This window comes from Dermacentor andersoni, chromosome 2 (genome assembly GCF_023375885.2).
Source record: "Dermacentor andersoni chromosome 2, qqDerAnde1_hic_scaffold, whole genome shotgun sequence".
Lineage (NCBI taxonomy): Eukaryota > Metazoa > Arthropoda > Arachnida > Ixodida > Ixodidae > Dermacentor > Dermacentor andersoni.
In genome coordinates this window covers 213,191,099-213,212,371 of record NC_092815.1, presented here as the reverse complement: position 1 = coordinate 213,212,371, position 21,273 = coordinate 213,191,099, and the positions used below count along the sequence as shown (strand labels likewise).

At 45.8% G+C, this 21,273-nt stretch overlaps 1 long non-coding RNA gene and 1 pseudogene across 1 annotated transcript in view; one reads left to right on the top strand and one right to left on the bottom strand.

The window, feature by feature from the left end:
• The window catches only part of LOC140216010 (uncharacterized), a 302,742-nt gene that overhangs the window by 246,236 nt on the left and 35,233 nt on the right, over positions 1 to 21,273 (top strand). The window lies entirely within an intron of this gene.
• Positions 4,891 to 20,003, bottom strand: LOC140216194 (uncharacterized; annotated as a pseudogene).

Here is a 21,273-nt window from a genome sequence, read left to right as displayed (position 1 = left end):
AAAAGGAGTTGCACCCGCCGTGGTTGCTCAGTGGCTATGGTGTTGGGCTGCTGAGCAGGAGGTCGCGGGATCGAATCCCGGCCACGGTGGCCGCATTTCGATGGGGGCGAAATGCGAAAACACCCGTGTACTTAGATTTAGGTGCACGTGAAAGATCCCCAGGTGATCGGAATTTCCAGAGTCCTCCACTACGGCGTGCCTCATTATCAGAAAGTGGTTTTGGCACGTTAAACCCCATGATTTAATTTTTTTTTAAAGAGTTGCGCTTTCGCTCTCTACGTTTCATTGTGGAACTCTTCAACCAGCTGCGTCAGCGGCACCCAGAAAACATTCGGTGCTTGCAAAAGGCTTGTCTCTTCTGTAGAGCGCGCACTAAAAGCAATATATGAGCCAATTACGGAATTGGCGTCACAGTTTATCCGCGGAAGCCATGTCCGCTTGCGAAACGCAGTGGAGCAATTTGGGGCACGTGAAATGGTGTTCTACAAATACAATCCATGGTTTCTGGACAGAAATCGGTTCCAATAGGGACGCGCAGGATGAAAACTCCTTTGCCGAGCTGGCAACGCTGGTCATGACAGTGCTCTCGTTACGTTTCTCGAACGCTGGAGCAGTGAGATGCTTTAGCGACATGTGCATTGTGAAGAGCAAGCGTCATAGTAGGTTGAAAATTCACAGTAAATGCGCTACTATGTTTGCGGCACGGGATTCGGAGGCACAACAAGATAACGCGATGAACATAGCTTGCCAAATCAAGTGGTAGCAAAATTGGCACGATGCTACCGTATTGAACGGCAGAGGATGATGCTGTGCAAGCTGCACATATTATCCAAGAAACCGCAGGACTGAGCGGCTTTATGTACTAGAATATCTTCCTGTATACTTGTACTGCCAGTGAGGATGTATAATTAGGAATTTTGAGGCCGATCCCTTCCTATTTTTGTTTAAACTTATAGTGCATATTCTAACTACTCTCTTTACTGTGCTGTATATGTTTACTCATCCGGTATAATTGTTTTACTCTTCTCAAGTTCACAAACAGCTCTTTATCGTTCGGCCTTGCCATATATAGTTGGTTAGTGTATGTAATATAGTGCTTTTTTGTTCGCCAATGTGGTTGATTGTACGCTTAGAAGTACGCTAAAATATATTGTACGTTATTTGTAATAAATGCTTTTCTAGACCGTTTCATTCATTACAAATGTGCAATTTCGTTGAGATATGTTCAAACATGTGATGGCATGTTGCAATTTATGTGCACGGAAAAGTTTTCCACTCCGTACGAACTGCGCGGCCTTCGTCTACATCACCGTCTTCTTTTCCTGTTGCGGAAAGCTGCACTCTGCTTTGTTTTTCTATTATATTGTATTTTGATTAAGATGTGACGCAGTGAAATATGTATTTTTCATGTTTTCTTCAGTAAGTTTGTTAGTTTTGTTTAAATCAGTGTTCTTAACGATCGTACTCTTGTAAATCTTTTTACCGCGCGTTCATGGCTTTGAAATGTCTGCATGCGTATAGTTTCGTCGAAAAGTTTTCGTGAATAAAATAAACATCCAAAAAGCTTTCAAATGTTTGTGATAATTTTGTGTTCATCAGTCTTAACTTGAATTAGTTTACTAATGTCAGCCTTTTGTTTAAGGTGTCTTTTAGAAGTGTAATTTTTGTACCTTTTGAATTAATCAGACCACTGGCCACCCTCCATTGCCACTTCATGGTAATTAGATGTGGCTTTTAAGTATGGCGACAAATTACAAGATAGAGATGGTTTGCGCAGGGCTATAGAATAGGCGCCCAAAATCCTATATTTGGTTTAAAATATCTTGAGTGTCTACGAGGCAATTTTTCGTTTCTGTAATTTTTTTACGGTTGTACATTTTGCTAATAATTTCTCTATTGATTTCATAGGCCTTTGGTTACACCAATAAAGTGTACGTAGTTCATGAGTTCGAGCTGCGAGAATTGGACACAGTAAGGCCAAACTCATATCATCTGAGGAATTTTACAAGAAGGAAAGCATCTGGATACCAACCCATAGAGTTGGAATCCATTGCCGTCCCCAACCTTAACGAGTCTACCCATCGTGTCGCACGAGGACTCATTAACCTCGCTTGATTATGGGGGAGGGGCTCTGACCGAGGAGGAGATGGGACGGAAGGATGGGGACAGACTTTTCTCATTCAGTGACATTTCCCAATTCTATAGAAAGTCTAGGTGTATATATCCACCTCCTCGCCCGAAATCGGACAGGTATCAGGTGCCTTCACAACATAAGATCATAACCGCATGTTTCCGGAATTATACCCTGCCAAATGTAAATTGTGTGATGATAGTCGAGCCACCCTAGAGCATATACTCTGGGATTGCGAAATAGTTCAGAGTAGGAATTCAGTCCCCCTGGATGATCTTGGGCCGCCGTGAAAAGCCGCACTGACTAGCTCAGATCTCCAGTACCAACTTTGGGCCATCCATCAAGCCCTGAGTGTTACCGAAAGTCAGGGTCTCTCTGTTGCCCCCGGCGCAGCCTACACCCAGGCCATCAGTTTGCCGGGTATTCAATAAACTTGTCACACACACATATTTTTTACACGTTTACAGAGCAGCGATGCGTTCGCAGCTCATCTTTTGTGAGCGCGAAGCCTTGACCCTGTGCGAAAACTACGCGTGCCCTAAATTATTGGAATCAATACAGGAGCATTTATTATTAGTTCAAACGCGTTCAGCGTAGCTGCCTGCTACAAAACATGCCTCGATAGCTGTGCTTAATCTTTCAAGATTATGCAGCTCCCAATAAATGCGTTATATACCCAGAATACGTTAAAAAGTGCTTGCAAAGAATTTGCTGCTTTTAGTTTCTTGCTGGATTTCTTAGCTACTTCTAGCTAGTTTCACGTTGCCATCTACCTACTTTTCTTCACCGACATTTCCTGCAATATAGTGGACGGACCTCTGGCGCTGCAATCATTGAGCCAATATGCACATGATGGGAAGTACTTGGATTTGTCTGATCTTCGTGCTTCTGGATTCAGAAGTTCTTGCGTATTCGTTTATTACGCTTTGTATGCCTGCATTGTCGTATATTTCAGAGCAATATATACTATTCTAAGTGCAGAAGACAGTGTGAACACGCACAATCGCTACTAATTGCAACGGCTCAGCGTGTCGAGGTTGCAAAATCGAAACGCGGCAATCGCCTCAAGGCACTGGCTTGCCCGCGATAGATGCTTCAGGACGTTATATGTCGCTTGTCGATGCATGCGACCATGGCTTAATGACTTCAATATCGGGCGTCCGTGCTTCGGGTCCTGTGTTCGAAACCTGCCGCCGGACAATTTTATTATTGTTTGTTTAATTATTTATTACGTAGTACATTCTTGAAAATGACGAGTTTACAAAGTCACGAAGCGCTTTGAAGCCAGAAGGACGAAGTCTAGGCAAATCTATGAACTTCCCATGCCGTCATTGCCATAACCGCTCCCATTGCAGTTGCCGTAGACACTTGAGCCAGAGTTCCCTCTAGTAATTATTGTATGAAACTGTGCTGCTGACGGCGTTTGTGGCGCTGTGTCAGAAAGGCCCTCGTTCATGTACTTTCACGCGTCCGATGTAGATACGCACGAAATGCCTCGAAGATAATGCAGCAGCACCATTAATGAGCGCTCGAGAATGTTGCCACTGAATACATCTTAGCTCTGCTTTTCGTGCTCCATCGCGGCTTGGAATACTTATATTCAGCCGGAGAAGGCGCTTGGCAAGCAGGTGATGCACGGCTAAGTGACTGTGCTCGCGAAATGAAGCTGTTACAGCTGCGTCAAGTGCCGTTTGCATGTTTTGTGCGCGTTGGCTGGTAAGCGTCTTCCATGGCTGCTGGGGCCCGGTGAACGCTTGCACTCAGAAATCTGGGACAAGAAAGATGTGTTCTGAATCCCTCTGCGCAGAGTTGTCTACTGCAGCGCCATTGCTCGTATTCGACTACATGTTCGAGCACCTAACGGCCGTGCAACGCGTCGGCATTCTTGGAACAGCTCAAACTGCCTGCGCAACGAGAAGGCACGCCGAGAGACACCCATCAAGTTGCAAATGTGAGTGAGCGATGCGTCTGGGCGCCTAGGCGCAAAGAGAGATCAGGAGTGCTATGCAGGATGCGCCGAGTTTGGCGATACTCGGGATCTTCACGAGCTCTGGCGACACCCCAAGATGAAAGCACAAATGGTACCGAGACACAGTTTATATTTGGGCAAGCCTCCAGTTTCATTGGTTTATCCAGATTCACTCTGGGTGGCTATCATTCCTTGGGCGTTGCCTTCGGGGCGGTCGACAAATTGGGGCTCACGTGATCATACCGTCGGTGCATGGTCGTGCCTTCTTTCACTTGTTTGTCCTTTCACCGAGTGCATTACAAGCACAAGCAAGTTATAAAACAAATGCATTTGGTACAATATTAGTTGTCTTAACGTGGTTTAAAAGCATTTTAAAGCTTGCAAGATGTACACCGAATGCACATTACAGTAATTTGTAATTTAGTACGCTTCGCATTATACTACGAGCGAACGCTGTGGTGGCCTCATCACATCCATTCACCGGGCGAGAATGGCGGCGAAGCATCGAAGAGGCCCAATGTAAACAAAGTCGTACAACGAGCTTGCAGTGCGCGACGTAGTGATCAGCCTCGACGATGGCCACGCTTTCTTGGAATGTTCTGTTCCTCCGTGAGCAATCCTTCCGTTCACCCCGTAAGACTGCCAATAGCTTCGGCGATTTTACAAATCGCAACACGCACGTACTGTTCACGGCGTAATGCTGCTTGTATAAGTGTGCCGAGTTCCTCCACTCTGCGTGACCGCGAGCGTTACGAATATTACATAGTGTGTGCAAAAGCAAGACACAGGGTTCGTACACAATATTTCGCTGAAAATTCAAGGACATTTCAAGGATTTCAAGGATGCAAAAAGGCAGAATTCAAGGAGTGTTAGCATAATTTTATTTCCTCACATGACTTAAGAAAGGAGCCCTATTTTCGCATTAATTTCTCTTTCAAGAGCTGTTATCTCCGCTTCTTTTTCTTTGGCTGTTCGACGGAAACTGTTGGCCTTGACAAGACAAGTCAGGTCATTTTTTGCATCGGCGTCTTCCGAAAAGCGATCCGCTGACTCCTGCAAGCACTTAAGAGTTTTTTGGAGCTTTGTCTTCTTCTCTTGCATGCTCTGTAGCTCTAGCTCGAGTTCTTTTCTCTTCAAGGTTACCTGCTGTGCTACAGCTTGCTTCTTCTGTTCGTCCATGTATAACGCATACCTATGCCTGGCTTGGCGCACTGATGACTTCAATTCTTTCGACAGCGGAACGTTAAGCAGCCCACCGTGGGTTTTCACGGCCTCGCAGATGACTCGTTGTGAGATATACGAGAGCTCTGCCATATTTTCGACCGCGATCTGCTTGTTTACACTGAAACCTCTTTCTACTGACGCCTGCCCATGGCTAAGCAAGAGAAAGACCTTCAGTACTTCCCACAACATCGAGAACGCTGGGTCATGCTTCAAAAGGCGCACGAAGAGAACGTCAAGGCGTTCCTGGTCTCTTCCATAGTTTTGCAGTTCATGCCGTTTTTCTTGGCAGAACTGAATGTACTGTGCACACACAATATCCCTCTTGTGCTCAGAAAGAAGCTTGCTGTCAATTAAACAGTTAAGAACAACTTTCAGCTTCCCAAGGCACATTTCTGTCTTTGACATCTCTCTGGGGTCGAAACGTGACAACCCTCGAACCAGAGGGTACCTAATAGGACTTCTCTCCATGATTTTCAGGATCATGTTCACAATGAACTTCCGACACTCACCCCTAAATTCAAAGACACACTTGGTACTCGCTTTTCCGCTCTTTAAGATCTTCTCAGCCACTCGTCCAACGTCCACCTTCTCAAGTGACGTGTAATTGGCAGTATCATGAACATCAATTCGCAGCAGTTTCGTGATGCTTGTGGCTTCTGTCAACACCGAGCGCTTCATGAACCTTGCAAGGAGGCTCCTCAAGACAGTTTCAAGCTCTTTCGCTAAAAAAAGATGTCCTTGGAGAATCACTCTGAAAAACAGTCAAGAAAGGCTGCACAACCATTGCAACGTTTAGGGAAAAGTTCAGTTTCGCAAGTGCAAGCTGGTTCTTTAGAAAATCACTGACGTTCTCATACGCTCTACATTTCGGCAAGGGTAGCCTATGGTCGCTCACTGCTTCGGTGTAGTGCCTCAAATGCTCCCACATAGCCAGGGCTCTCTCGAGTACTGGCACGCTCTCGACCCAACGGTGGGGTACGAAAGGAAGTGGAAACAGCTTGCTCCTTGTTTCTTCAACAAAATCTTCACGGCGGGCCGGTGCATCATGGAAGAGTGAGAATAAGCTCGACAGAAAGGTGTCGACTGGCCAGCTCGTCGCATGCATTCCTGCTTTGTAAGCATTATGCACTGTGTGCAAGCCACATGAACCAATATCCAAGCACTGAACTTGAAAGTCATTCTTCATGTGCTGCTGCAACTTGTTGAAAAGACTCCAGTTGACATTCGGGCCGTCCATCGAGAGCTGCACAATCCTGCTCAGGGGAAAAGACGCGAGTGTTTCCGTCAATTTCTGCATAAGGTCGTCCGCTGTGCTGTGACCCATGAATGTCGAAGTCAGGTATCTGGTTGTCACCTCACAGTTGTTCCACAATCTGACGTGAACATCAAGTTGTTTTCTTTGCAGGTATTCATTCAAGGTTTCGTCAAAAAGCACAAAAAAATTGTCAGACTTCTCCATCATTTGTTGTACCTGCGAAGTGAAAAATAGGCGTAGACCGTGGCACGCGACGTACGCGCATTTTTTCTCGAAGCAAGTGAAGCTTCTCGCGACCTCGCTATCCGGAAACATCTTTTGGAATAGCTGAGAAATGGATCCACTGGAGCTGTAGGAGTAGTGTGACGACACAACTTTCATCGTCCACAAAATCTCGGCTTCGATCACGGAATCATGCTTTCTGCAGTCTTCGTCAAGTGTCGCAGCCCGAGAGGAAGTTGCCGTGGTTTCACGCTTACAAGGAGCCGCGGACGTCAGATTTCCAGCTTGCACGAAACTTGCGACGGATGAGCAGCCCTCACCTGCTGCAGTTTCGGATCGGTGCTTCGCGCCTTTCTGGTGGCTCTTCAAGGCAGATTCCCCCATCGTTGCAATGTCGACCGTCTTCTGACATATTGCGCACTTTGCTCGATAAGGATCGCTTGGTTCCGGTCTTACCCAGTGACGATAGCCCGTATGTTGCAGCCACGCAGACTGAAACTTGCACTTTCCGCCTGGCATCTTGTCAAAGCAAACACACAAACAAACGCGAACTTCACTGAAATGGCGCGCACGAGGCCGACAGACGGTCCAACTATAGCGCCTAAAAGAGCACTCACTAGTGCGCCGAGCGCGGGTGTCGCGGTAGCACCGAGAGTGACGCCTGCCGCCGCCGGCCGCTTGGTGCGCTGCACTACGAGACTGTGCCGAACCATGCTGAGGCTTGGGCGGACTTCAGGCGAGACACGACGCGAGCCTCCCCATTTGCCCGGCGATCTGCCTCTGTTATGTTCTTGTCTCAATCCGCGATACATTCGGGGTCTGTGGACGCGCTGGGTAATGAGAGGAGCCGTTTCTTTCCACGTCTCTGTCTGGGAAATCGCAGTTTCGCGACCTGTCTAAAGTTTCTTTTGACAGACGAGCGCACACATAGACGCAAAACACCCACTCACAAGAAGAAATGACTGCAACGAAAGCAGCAGCAAGGCGCGAACTGAACTACGCATTGCAATCAACGCATCGCAAACGAACGCCAGTCGAACTCCCCACGGTTTAGCATGGTGCTAGTGTTCCTGTATATGCTCCCGCAGGGAGCAGAGTTGCGCATAATTCCGCCGCCGTGATCCAGCTCTGCAGCGAAGCCACTCCTCGCGCGCGCAGGAGCCAAATGCCGCGCGGTGTTCCGCCCTTTTTCTCTGGTGGTCGCGAGCTACAAGCGCCAATTGTTCGCAGGCGCTTAGCAAAGGGCACTTGTTAATACAGGCTACGCTCGAACGAGTCATTCGTGCAGCCGGAGGGGGTGGGCTTCCAAACAACCGAAACTTTGTATGTACCTTTGTCCGTGTAACACACACACGGACGTACAAATATGGGGTGGGACCGCCTTCGATTCCCCAATATACTCCCGTGGCTCGAACAGCTCCAAAGTTCGCTCGCAAACGCGCAGTACGTTGCCAAAAACAGCGGTGCAATGATTTTCAGCATGCTTATGAAGTTGTCTTATCATGGCCAGAAAGCAAGAAATGTTTTAAAGAGTGTTTAAAACTTCACACACGTAAGGTGGACACTTAGCGCATTTTGGCTGCCGAAACCAGCCAATTAATGACCGTCGCCAAGAGAGCTATCGTGCCTGCAGTTATGTCAGTGACCGTTAACAGAGCGCCATTTATCACTAACCATCGTTCACAACAGCTGCACGTTTTCGATACATGCGGTGCAGACACAGATTTAAGCGCATTTCAAATGTTGACATGTGCACATTTTAAGCAAAGCTTACTTTTATTTACTATTACTATTTAGTAGTACTTACTATTTAGTAGTGCTTACTATTTAGTAGCAGCAAATCTGCAAATAAAGAAAGATTCAAGATGCAAGAGCTTCTAGCTGCTCCTCTGAACGCACGATCGACGGTCCACTGATTGCAATGGCGATGGTACTGACGGAAACGACGAGTTCGCATGAGTCGGCGATGCGCCGGTAAAGTTGGCTTCGCAGCGGCGCGGATCATTTGACGTCATTTTTCGCGCTCGGCCAATAGCGGTGCGAGCGGCGCCGGAAAAGGTATGCGCAACTCTGCTCCCTGCGGGAGCATATACAGGAACACTACATGGTGCCGACAGGCATCGCCGTCTGGTGGCCCGCGGCGGCAGGCATCACTGCCCGTGCCAACGTCGCGCGTTGCAGACGCTCGGTGGACGGTGCACTACAGTATATTCTAGGCACTATAACCGACCGAGCGATATGCCTCGCATTGGATTGGATTCGATTTCCGATGCATATTAGTTGCCAGACGACGTAGGGGCTGCGGGATTTAAAACCGAAACTTCTTGATGTTGCCCTTTAGTCAACACAGCTTGTTTACATGGGTATTCGTAAGCGAAAGGGCCTTTAAAATCAGCGTGACTTGCAGAGGTACGTCGTTAATTTTCTCTATCTGAACAAATCCCACGGGATTTTCAAGGATTACAAGGAGCTCACGGGTATTCAAGTAGTTTCAAGGGCCCTTGAACTTATACTGTAAATATCAAGGATATTCAAGGGTTTCAAGGGGCTGTGCGAACCCTGCAAGACAGCCTATTAGCTACGATGCGACAAGGAGGTGGCGCCGACGATGGATCTCACAACCAAAACAGTGAAGCAAACATCGACAAACTGTAGATAAGTATATTTATACTGATATTTAACATAATAATAGTACACGGATTAAATCACTTTCGCAGTAACGAACTGAATGTCCAGCAGTTCAAAAAAAAGGCATTGAGAACCAATGAGTGTTCGTGCTTTTACATCACGTGGGCCCGCGAAAATTTAAAAGTCATCGCATTTTCCCGAGCTTCGAAGGCGTGCCACTCCCCCCAGTAGGCATATGCCATAGCCAGAAGCATGGCGGAAAGCGAACTCGGACCACCTGCAGCAAAAAAGGCTAGGTGGGGCCGTCATGCGTCTGCTCTCCAAAAAGAATCATTAGCCTTCTTGGAGAGGCATCCCAACCTAGCCAGGCCGAGCAGCGAATTGTGCGGGTGCTTCACGGGCCATGAACGTGACAAATTGTGGGCCGAGCTGGCGGAGCTTTTCAACGAACGTGGCCCCGCGAAGAAGAGTGCGACAAATTGGCCGCGATATTGGTCCGAGCTTATCGCACAAGTCAAGCGGGACGCAGTCGTGTCGGAAGCTGCCGCGTAAGTTGCACTGGTATTAGTTATTTAAGAAAAAAGACGCTGCTGTTGTCGGTCTGCGTTATGCTCACAATGAAATCTCGTCTTATTCGTTAATTCATTAAATGTTGACCAACTTAGAGCTGCGTGGCCGTGGTGTCACAGTGGCTTTTGGTAGTATTTAATCATGTTAAATACGTTTCTGAAAACGATTGACCAGTTATATTCGCGAGTAGCTTTTTCATTTGGAAATTTTCTGCCTACCTCCTTCTTAAAGACATCTTGCCCTCAATTTCAGTGGCACAGGTGGTGGAAAGCTACCACAGCTCGGAGGGAGCGTGCTTTTGTGGATTGGCCGTGAATGTGCCGTGGCTTGGGGCCTCCACTGTTGCTGAAAGACCCCAAACCGGTGAGTGCGGTACTGCGTATGAAATTTAATTGTATTTATTTAGTCTCTATTGGTAAATTGCAATCCACAGACTGCATAAAATCTTGCATTTCCACTCGACTACTGCAAACGCCATGTAAGGAGTGCAGAAAGTTCCATTAGCGCACAACTGTAGAGCTTGTACTAAACTGCATAACACACAGTACGGTTTAGCATTGTCACATTTTAAAAGGGTTTGTTTGCATGCTTTTATTTAGCCATCGTTCTGCAGGAGTCGCAGCCCTCGACCAGACAGCTGGACCTCCCAGTAGTCCCACTGCAACAGTCGATTTCCGGTGTGTCATTGGCATTTTTGTGCAATTAGATATGACTTATTGAATTGCAGCTTACCATTTTTGTTTTTGCGCGCTAGACAAGCATGCGTGTAACATGCCAGTGTGTTGTTTGAATTCCTTGTTCATTTTTCTCCTCATTATACACCACAGTGCCGCAAACAAGCACGATGCCAAAATGCTTGCCGGCACAACAGACCAAAAGAGGCTGGCAGAGGCAGTGGAGGGTCTGCGGGCTGCACAGCACAGGCATCTATAACCTTTAATTGCAAACGATTCTGCAACCACACAAAGAGCTTGGCTTTTGAAACCATAAGGCTTTCATGCAGCTTAAGAGCTTCGTGGGTATTTATGAAAGATGCCCTGTGTTACCCTCCCTTGCTCCTTTGCTGTTAACTTATCGGTTTATTCACATGTAATATTTACTAGGGCTACAGGAATTTCAGAAGGTGTAATGCAGAGAATGTTCAGAATCCAGAAACGCATCACTTTGGCCAACCTGGAGTATAGGGCAAGTATTGGAAGCCTATTGCTTGTGCTTGCAAATGAACATCAGTGTCCTTACTATCGAAAGCAGGTGGAACAGGCAGTTGGTGACTCTGTAGAGGCGAGATTGGTAGAATTTTCAAGGAATAGACTGAATAACGAATGCTTTCTTCTAGATGTGCAATAACATGAAATAAACCTTAGAAGCACCAGCAGGAAAACAAAAAAATGAAATCACTTTCATTACATACGCCTATGTGAGCATAGTACAATATGTGGAAGTGTTATGTAGGGTAAATGGCAGTGATCATAGGTCTCAAATGCCAATGAATTTTGAAGAGAGGAGCAAAATTAGTCAACGGTAAAATAAACCAACGTATATGCAGTCGGCGTGAGAAGAGATTATATCATGCTCTTCACAAATAATTACGCACCCATAGACCAGAAAAGTGGAAAGAGTGAGAAGATGGTAACCTCAATTTAATGAATGTAACATTACAATACCACGACATTTAAGGAGGATGTAAGGCACCAGAGCAAGTAGACAACTTAAGTAACAAAGCATCTGATAAATGAACATGAAAGTGTGTAGCCTCAGAAATAAAACAGAACTCCCCAAACTGGCAGAACTGATGGACAGAAAGATTATAAGGGATAATCAAATTACAGCATTGGAAGGAGTAAGGAAACAGTAAATAATTCAAGCAACATGGCATCTGCGAGAAGAAACCTTGCATAGGAAAGATTGAGATGTATGCATTGAAAGACTATTAGGGCAATTCAATATTGCACGAAACATTCACCAAGGTGACTTCCAAGAAAGCACAACACTTGATTCAAACCAACCCAGACAGACACAGCCTCAAGGTTTGAGCTTTCTACAGTGGAACACGTTCATGTCATCCATCAGGTAATTGAAAAATCTGCAGAGCACAAGAAACTTTTTACATGGCTTCCATTATAGCAAAAAGGCATTTGGATTAATTAGATACACATACAGTCATAGACGTTGTACATCATAGAGCATAAGAAGCACAATACTCTTGGAAATATCGAGACTATGCAACTATATTAATTCGCCACCAGCAAAGTAGAATAGCAATCAAGGGGTCAGGCAAGGAGACAAAATAACTCAGGTGCTATTCACTGCACGGTTAGAAGTATTCGAACCATTAGACTTAGGCGAACCTAGAATGAGCACTGGAAGGTTGAATAATATGGAAAAGATAATGGTAACCTTCATTAACTTGGTGAGATAACAGAAATTCATGAGTGACATTCAGCCGGCAGAGTCTATAGAAGATTATGTTTATGCAGGTGAAATATCAATAACAGCTACTGATATAAAACAGGAAACTTATACAAAAATTTCATGGGTTGAACAGCACATGGAAGGCATTACCGAATCGTGATCGCCACGTTGACAATATCTTTGAAAAAGTTTAGAATCACTGAATTCTACCGGTTATGCAATATGGGACATAAACCTGGAGGTTAACAAAGAAACTTGAGAAATCGAGGACTGTGGAGAAAGCGAAGTAACAAAAATTATTGGAGATAGCATTAAGGCAGGAAGACAGTGGCGTAGTAAACAGTGGCAACTGATATGCTAGTTGAGATTAACAAAAACGTGGAGTCGGCGGGCAGGTCATGCACGTCTTCAATCACTTGTTGCCAATTCATAACAGGTGATTACACAAGCGTGACAGAATGGATGTCAAGGTGAGAGAACTGCAGCCGAAGATGGTAGGAAATAGCGTAATTGGACAAAAATATGATGTTTGTAGGCATAGCATGCAATCAGCTCGCATAAGACGGGATTGTAGGGAGAGACATTTTTTTGCAGTGAAAAAAAAAAACAGGTTTGTGGTGCTAACAGTAGAGACTCGTGAAGGTGCGGGGACACAGCTGCTCGCACACTAATCAACATGACAATTGGCTCTGAAAAACACAGCCCCAGTTATGAAAAATAAAGCAACGTTTTCCCGACATATTGCTTGCTTTATTATGCATACTACACTAAAGGCTTCCACAGTTAAGGGTGCTTAGTACCAATACTGCAATTAGTACTAATACTGCAATTAGCACTAAACCGCCTGGTGGCAGTAGGTGAGCGCCAGGCACGTGCTTTTGAGAGTGTGGCAGAGGTACAGAGGGCTGCTCTGCAACAGAATTATCGGTGCCCTCACTGCTCTCCAGTCGAGCCCCCAGTAGACACATTATAAAGGACCTTTCAGTTTATTATTTTGTTTATTATTCAACAGCAGGAATAAAATTATTGCAGTAAACATTGTCCTGTGCATATTAGGACACTTGTAACACGCACTTGGTGTCTCTTCAAAATGAGCAAAAATGAAAGACAACCTGTACCACTCTTGGACCATGTAAATGAAAAATAGACTAATGCAGCATACACGTCATTGTGCTGTTTGTTCTTTCTATGTTCACGAATACAGTGCGTGTTGATTAGCCACAAGATGAAAAGTGTACGTAATTCACAACGAAAAGATAGGAAACACAGCAGGAGCTTAATACTGCTATCACCTAATGACTCGATTCAAATGTGCCATTATGTGCATGTTCGATGCCACATATTCTTTAAAAATGTCATACATTTGCAAGTACTCATTTTTCACACAGCTTGCAAAGCTTAAGCCATCGCATAGCTCGCTTGTGATGTATTCGTTTCCTAGGCAAAATAATTGTACACTTTGTCCTTTTGTGTTGTACGAAAAGCGTCATCCTCTACAGTCGGATACAACTTCAGAAGGCAGGAGAGGCCCCGCCCAGATAACCAAAGCGCAGCAGCCGATTGCCACCACGTCTAAAGAAATAGTCCCTCTCCAACGAGCGGGTATAGTGCATCCGGCAGCACGATGTCAGTCTAGAGTGCGTGATAATTGGTGCAGGCTTGTGTTCGCCTGCCTTTGAAGTGCAGATTCCGCGGTTGCCTAAAGTTTTATCCGACTATAGAATCACGTAATGCCTTGCACCGGTTGCATAGACTTTAGCCACTTGATAGCATACAATGATCAGGAACAGAAACCTATAAAAGCATCCAAGCAAAGCTGGCTGGCCACACTTCCATTACGCGGGACTGTAAAAAGGTCTCGCCAAATATTCCCATGAGGTTCTTGAAAAAGAGGTGGTGTTTGCCACTTTAGAATCAAGAACAGATTACAGCGAATGTTGTGTACCACGTCAAAACAAACTGAGCTTGGTTATCTGCACAGCATATAATGGAAGCTTGAGCTTCACATAGGAAACAAACTGCTCTGTCTAGTACAATTTTTGAGTCCGGTGTGGCGCCTATTGTGTCAACAGTGCCAATATACAAGTTACACTTTTCAAAGGCCATTCATTTCACCATTATTTTTGTATGAAGGTTCTTTCCATCAGTGCTTGTATTACGCGAGCAGGTAGATTTGAAAGCAAAGCTTTCTTTGCAATCCTTCAGACTTCCATAATTGTGTGGCAAGGCCCTGGCATGTTGTCGAATAGCTCACACTTCCTCAGTCCTGCACCTAAGAAGGCGAATGCTCTATTTGAAGTTGGATTGCGCAACAATTCGACGGCACAAAGACACACACACAGCAGAGCGTTCTGCTGTGTGTATTTCTCTTTGTGTCCTGCCGAATTGTTGTGCAATTCAACTTCAAGACTGCTATACCAATACGCCCAGTATTCAACCTCACCAATGCTCTAGTTATTAGGCCACAATGGCGCACGTCTTTGAAATGTCCCAACACAAATTAGCTCTGAAAAAAAAACACCACAAGCGTTAAATTTTGCAGCACAGGTGTATGCGCGTGCCATATTCTTTACGACTAAACTCACAGGAATCAAAGGGGCAAGCATTAACCAGCCTTACTGCTGCCTTTACGATCATCATGACACCAATGGAAAGACAGTGCCACGTTTCAGTAAAGGGAATGCCGGAGGGAAAGGCCTGACAGCGAGGCTTACAATAAAAAGTAGCAGTTACATGTTACACTTACATGTTCAATGCCAAAATATGCTGCATGTCGCTCATCCTACTTTGGCATTGCAGCAAGCTTGTACACGTTTGAGCATATCACGTTTTCTGTAATCATTGCTCTAAAGCTCTACAAAAGGTTTACTCGCTCTGCAATCTTTATTTTTATCATGGTGGGTTAAAGACCGACTTTTCATTGGCATCTGCACCATACTTCTCCCGATATGTAATTTTGCCTTGGTGGTTCATGACATCTTCACGCACACCGAGTTCCGCAGTGCATTGGATCTGCATTCTTCTACTGCTTAAGATTAGAGCCCCATTATGAGACGAAAATATATGATTTGTCCATCCAAAATAACGCTGCCCCCCAAAAAAAATACACTGAATTTCAGGCACATGCTTTAACAGTGAACAGAGCAAACACCCTGAAATATTTTCTTCATGCAAGCTGCACACTAAGATTCTCAATGAATTTTCATTTCGCCACAAATGCATAGGCACAACCGGCTTGGCGCAACGTTCACATCTCGCGCTGCAACAAATTGTAAAATGCCTCGCTGTTTCATAGTGCAGCCGATAGACGACACATGGCCAAAATTCAGCATTATGCATACTAAGTAACTTCACCAATGAAGATCCCCAAGTTCTTTATGAGATTAGCCTTAATAGGGTACTTAACACAATTTGTGATATCCTTTAATCTATTTATACTTAATTAACCGCCTTCCCAAGAAAGCGAGCCATTTGGAAGGCACCCTGACAGACAGACAAGTAGAACAATCGGCAAAAAGTCAGCAACCAGGGGCGCGATATCGTAGGAATTCTATTACTTTCTTTATGCCTTTTTCCGCCATCACCACGCATCCATTGGTCGAAAATGACTGGGCCGCGCCAATTTTTTGCTGTCAATCACGCGACGTCAGGAACCCGCGAAAACCGGAAACGTCATACTGACGTTGACGCACTGATTATGCGGAGCATAAGGCATGGATTTTTGGCACGGCCAGAGGCAGGGTCGTTTCCGAAGGAATAAAAAATGGCTGCCCCTCTCATTGCTATGGCCGTGGCTCTTCGCCGTCGCTGACGTGAACACGGAGAGCCAGACGACGCGTTTCACATGCCGGATGACCATTTTCGACGGCATTTTCGCTTCTCGAAGGGAACGGTGCGGTTGTTGTGCGAGGAACTAAATGTCAGGGGAACTAGAAGCGGAGCGAGCGGCGGGACTGTCGGTGAAGCGGAAGGTGTGTGCGCTGCGCTTCTTTGCCACCGGGAGCTTCCAAGCGTCCGTTAGGAGCGAGGAGACGATTCGTGTGTCGCAGTCGACGGTCAGCGAGTGCGTGCGACGTGTGGTAGAGGCTGTTGTGAACGCGGGGGCCCGCAACAAGTGGGTCCATTTACCGAAGATGGCAGCCTCATAGCCATTGTCGCACCCAAGGGTGAGAGCAAGGCTGCATTCATGTGCCGCAAGCAATACTACGCCCTGAACTGCATGTTCGTAAGTAAACCTAACGTTTTCTGGTGTCGATCCTTTTTTAGTTATGTTGCTCTTGTCAGCGAGCACTCTCTCTGTTTACATTTAAGATCTCCGAGGCGGACGTGAAAATCGTGGCCGTGAACCCTCTGCGACCGGGATCGGACTACGACGCTTTCGTCTGGCGGACATGGCTGCGCCGGCGGTTCCAAGCGGGCCGCATCGTGAATCCCGGGAAATACCTCCTCGGTGAGAAAAAGCATTTTTTTTTTGCGCAGTCACGCTTCAGTAGCGCATAACGCCGTGTTCGCTCCAGCCCAAACTTTTAACGAAATTACAAGCACATGATTAAGTCAGGAGTAAAATAAAATGAAGACATTGTTCGAAGTGTTCAGTTACAAGCACATTATGCGCCTGCGAGGAGCCGACGAAAGCAACACGTATTAGTGCTGACTGCAGCCAGTGCCTGCCAGAAGCAGAAGAAATGGACACACATAAGTACTGCTACTACTACTGTCATTGATAGCACCAACAAGTGTTGATTTCTTCTGCTTGTGGCAGGCACCGAGTAGTGCACTTGTAAATTGGTTAACACTTTGTGTCGGGTATGGACATGCTCAACTAATGCTGTTACTTGGGACTCACAACCTCTGAATTCTGCCTTTGGTGAATGGTGCTGTAGTTTTCCTCAGTTAACAACTTACCTCTCGTCAGAGGAGTACTCAGAGTACTATTTTCATCTTCGTGCAGGTGACAGTGGCTACCCATTAGAGCCGTGGCTCCTTAACCCCAGTTCCCGGTCATCCTCCAGTGCATAAAGCCGAGGGGCAGTACAACACAGCACATGGTGCCATGCGTTCCGTAGTGGAGAGGTGCATTGGGCTGTTTTAAAGAGTCGTTTCCGCTGTCTTCAGCGATATCGCATCCTCCTCTACGAGCCGGAATGTGCAGCCACCATTGTCGCGACATGTGCTGTGTTGCACAACCTTCGCCTTTCTGAGGGCGACACAGAATCGGGCGATGACAGCGATGATGACAGCAGCAGCAGCAGTAGTGAGCTCGACGGTAATGGCGACCCCATTCCGCAAGGTCTGCCCCGAAACACGGGGTCTAGAATGAATTATTTGAGAGGGCGGGCTGTTCGTGACACTGTGATTCGCAAGTTTGGCGCAACCCGTGCGCAGCACAGGTTACCTGAGGAATGTGCGGCGGCCGCTGCGACGTCAACAACAGCGTCAGCATGGCTAGGTGCATGCACACTGTTGTAACGTAACACATGCCAAATAATTGCATTGTGCATTTCATGCTGTAAAATTGCAGACACATTTCCCATGCAAATCATTCATGATTTGTTGCGAAATGTAAAAGTTCTGTACTGAAGAGTTATGTAAAGCATGTATTTATACTAAGTGAAACAGTATGCTTAGTGGTGACATATAAGATGGAAAGCAAGCTAAAAATAAGTGCATTTTGAAAGTGTCTGCCACAATTTGCTAGCTGCTGCTGTCGCCACCTAGATGCCCTGCGTGCCATGCATGTAGCCTGCAGTTGTCATTTTTATTCTTGCTCGTATCGGTGAGAGTTCTCTTGTACCCTTACGCATTGATGGACATAAGCACTCTCTCCTCGCTTTCTACTCGCGCAGAGAAGCTCACAAAAGCTAAAATGTACAGTGCATGTCACACCTTCCGCTCCATTGAACGTGCTGTTACACGCGCACCTTCTAGTTCCTGCACCATTTTGTCTCACAACCGCAAAGTTCCTTTCTAGTGACGAAAATGCCGTCCAACTGGTCATCCGTCATGTAAAACACTGGGGCTCCCGTGAAGTGTGTGCACGCATGAGCAGTTGATAGATTTCAACAAGGTGACCTCACTTGTCAATAGCAGAACTTAGTAACTGGAGTGTTATACAGTAATATTTGTGCAGTGCAAGCTAGCACTAGAAATATAGTAGCGATGTGTAAATAAAAGCACTAGAAGAAAACTGCACCTTTTTGTATTATTTCAGCTTTCAACATACACTTTTTTAGTAACACTCCTTTATGTACACATCACGTGCGACAGTCTCTACATTGAAGAAGTGCGAAAATCATGAGTACTGCAGTGGTAGAGACATATGCAACATATGTTGCAATACATATTGCATCACATTGTTCTTGCATCTAAAAGATTCGCAGGTAACTGCGTCATAAAATATCACAGGTAACGGCACGCATCGTTTAAAAAAACTCTTGTACGAAGCAGAAGTACACAGAAATGGCAACTAGCTTAAACTGCACCCGAAAGAACGTGCAGGTGTTTAAATTACGCACCAACAGAAAAATATTTATCACAGCGAAATGTATAGGTACATAAGTACATGTGAAAGGAACATGCTGTCGTAGAGTTCCATACTTGAAAAGAAAAAGCCAGACACCTTACTTTCATATTCAGTAAGAGGAACTGCATAAATGTTGCACACAAGGGATAAACATACAATTTATCACAATCATGAAAGTACACTCAATGACAACAAAACGTGGTAATGAAAAACAAGAAATGAAGACATTAATTCCTGCATATAACAACAATAAAAATATCAGCCATGAAAGAACAGTGAATGACAGCAAAACGTGGCAATGAAGAACAAGAAAAGAAGAAAACATGAAGCCCTGTATGTCACGACAAAAAAATGTACACATGTACATATATATGCAACAAACAAACAAAAAATACACATTACACATGAAATGAAGGAGCATTGGCAAAGGATTTTCATAACTTTTTCTTTTTTGCTGTGTATATTCACAGGTTCTTTTCGACGTTACATTAAGGCCCGAAGCTGTCACCATTTGATGAGACAGGATTAAATTGTAGAACATTTGCAGTGGGGCTTCGTGCTTAAATTGACATAACAACTAGGCACCTCAAAACTGCAAAGCCACAGTCACAATGCCCGCACCATTAGGCTTGCTAGCACTTGTGCAGGTGAGCGTGATAGTGTGGACGCTCTTATTGCTGAAGTACAACTTCAAGCAAAATATCATGCTGGAACGTCTATGCTACTTGTGGTTGCAGAAAAGGGTCACTTCAGCAATTATTTTTTGCGAACTAGCAATATCCGGCCTTCATATTACAACAGCAAATTTTAAGCTAATAAAGGATGGTGTCAAATTCCTTGCCTATGCTACCTTACTTTTTTTATGTGGGGCCTGAGAGGGGGGAGCGACTTTGCCGCCACCAAGAGCCAGTGCAGCCAGCAGCAGCTGAAGCAGGCGCTGATTTGTCTCCTGCGAGCGCCGTTCCACTTCGAGCCGCTGCTGCTGCACGTCGCGCATACTCCCCATCTCCTCCCTCAGTTGCCGCAGGCCCTCCATATGGACTGCATGGTGCTGCCGCAGGACCTCCATATTGGTGTCGTGGTACTGTTAGCGAAGAAGATGTGTAATTAGTTTATTTATAAAAGCTCAGTAACAAGGCCTTGCTGTGTTGCATTCATCCGCATTTGCAGGCTATTGTCACTGTATATTGAAACACTGAATATATCTTTCTGGCCCACCAAATTTGTGCAGTCCCATTCGATTAAGATGTCTTACATGGTTATACATGCTTCCCTGAACTTAACGCCACTTCTTTCTTTTTGCCACATAATTGCGTAGATATCGACACATATTATTTCACGCAAATGTGTACAAGATATGATCACCGCAGCACTGTATGCATACATTATGCTTGTTTACTGATTAATTTTTGGAGAGGCCATATGCTCGTCAATTTCATACGCAGAAAGATATACGTCAGCAGCCTTACACATACCCGTTGGTTTTTCTCCAGCATTTGTCGGCACAAACGGGTCTCCTCTTGAGCCCTGGCTTCCGCCGACTGGCCCTGCCGTACGTATTTCGCAGTAGCCGTCTGGACGGCGCCCTCCAGGTCCTGCTGCCTCGACTGCCTACGGGGGGGGGGGGGGGGGGGGGGGGTGCCTGCGGCTCTCGTGGGGTAGGCTGGGGGGTGGCTGCTGGAGGGTAGCCGGTGGCTCTTCATGCAAGACAAAAGCAAACACTGCTCATTCACTGTTATCCGACCCACACAGCTTGATTGTCCTAACCAGTCACTTCGAAATGTCAGTGTAGCTGCACAGCTACAATAATGATACACAAAGCAGTCGCATAGTTAGAGCAAAAGATGCCACAGAAAGTTGCTGGTTACAGTAACCCATAAGAAGCACAAGGAATCTCTATTACATCATGTCATTTGTAGGCTTGCATTTCTGCTCCATGAATAAGAGCTGAATGCTGGACACAAAGGTAATAACAGCACATACCTATATTGTCATTTGCACAAAAAATGAAAAAAAAGAATGGCTGGAAGGATTTTGCAATATTGTGTTACAATGTAATGTTGAAAATTTCTGAGGCCACAGAAGATCACACAAACAACGCTATTTAAACCCAATGTACGCACCTCGCTATCAGCGAAGAAATGGGGGGGGGAACAAGGAGACCGCCTGTCCTCGCAAGAATTTCGAGGACGCGGCCGTCCAACCCGCCCACGTTGCCGCCTCCAGTAGCCCTGCAAACACGGCAACAACAACTACGTGAAACGACGTTACTGTCAGCATCATTAGAAGGCTCACCTCTTCTCGCTCGGGGCCCTGGCCGCTTCTTTTTTGGCTTTATG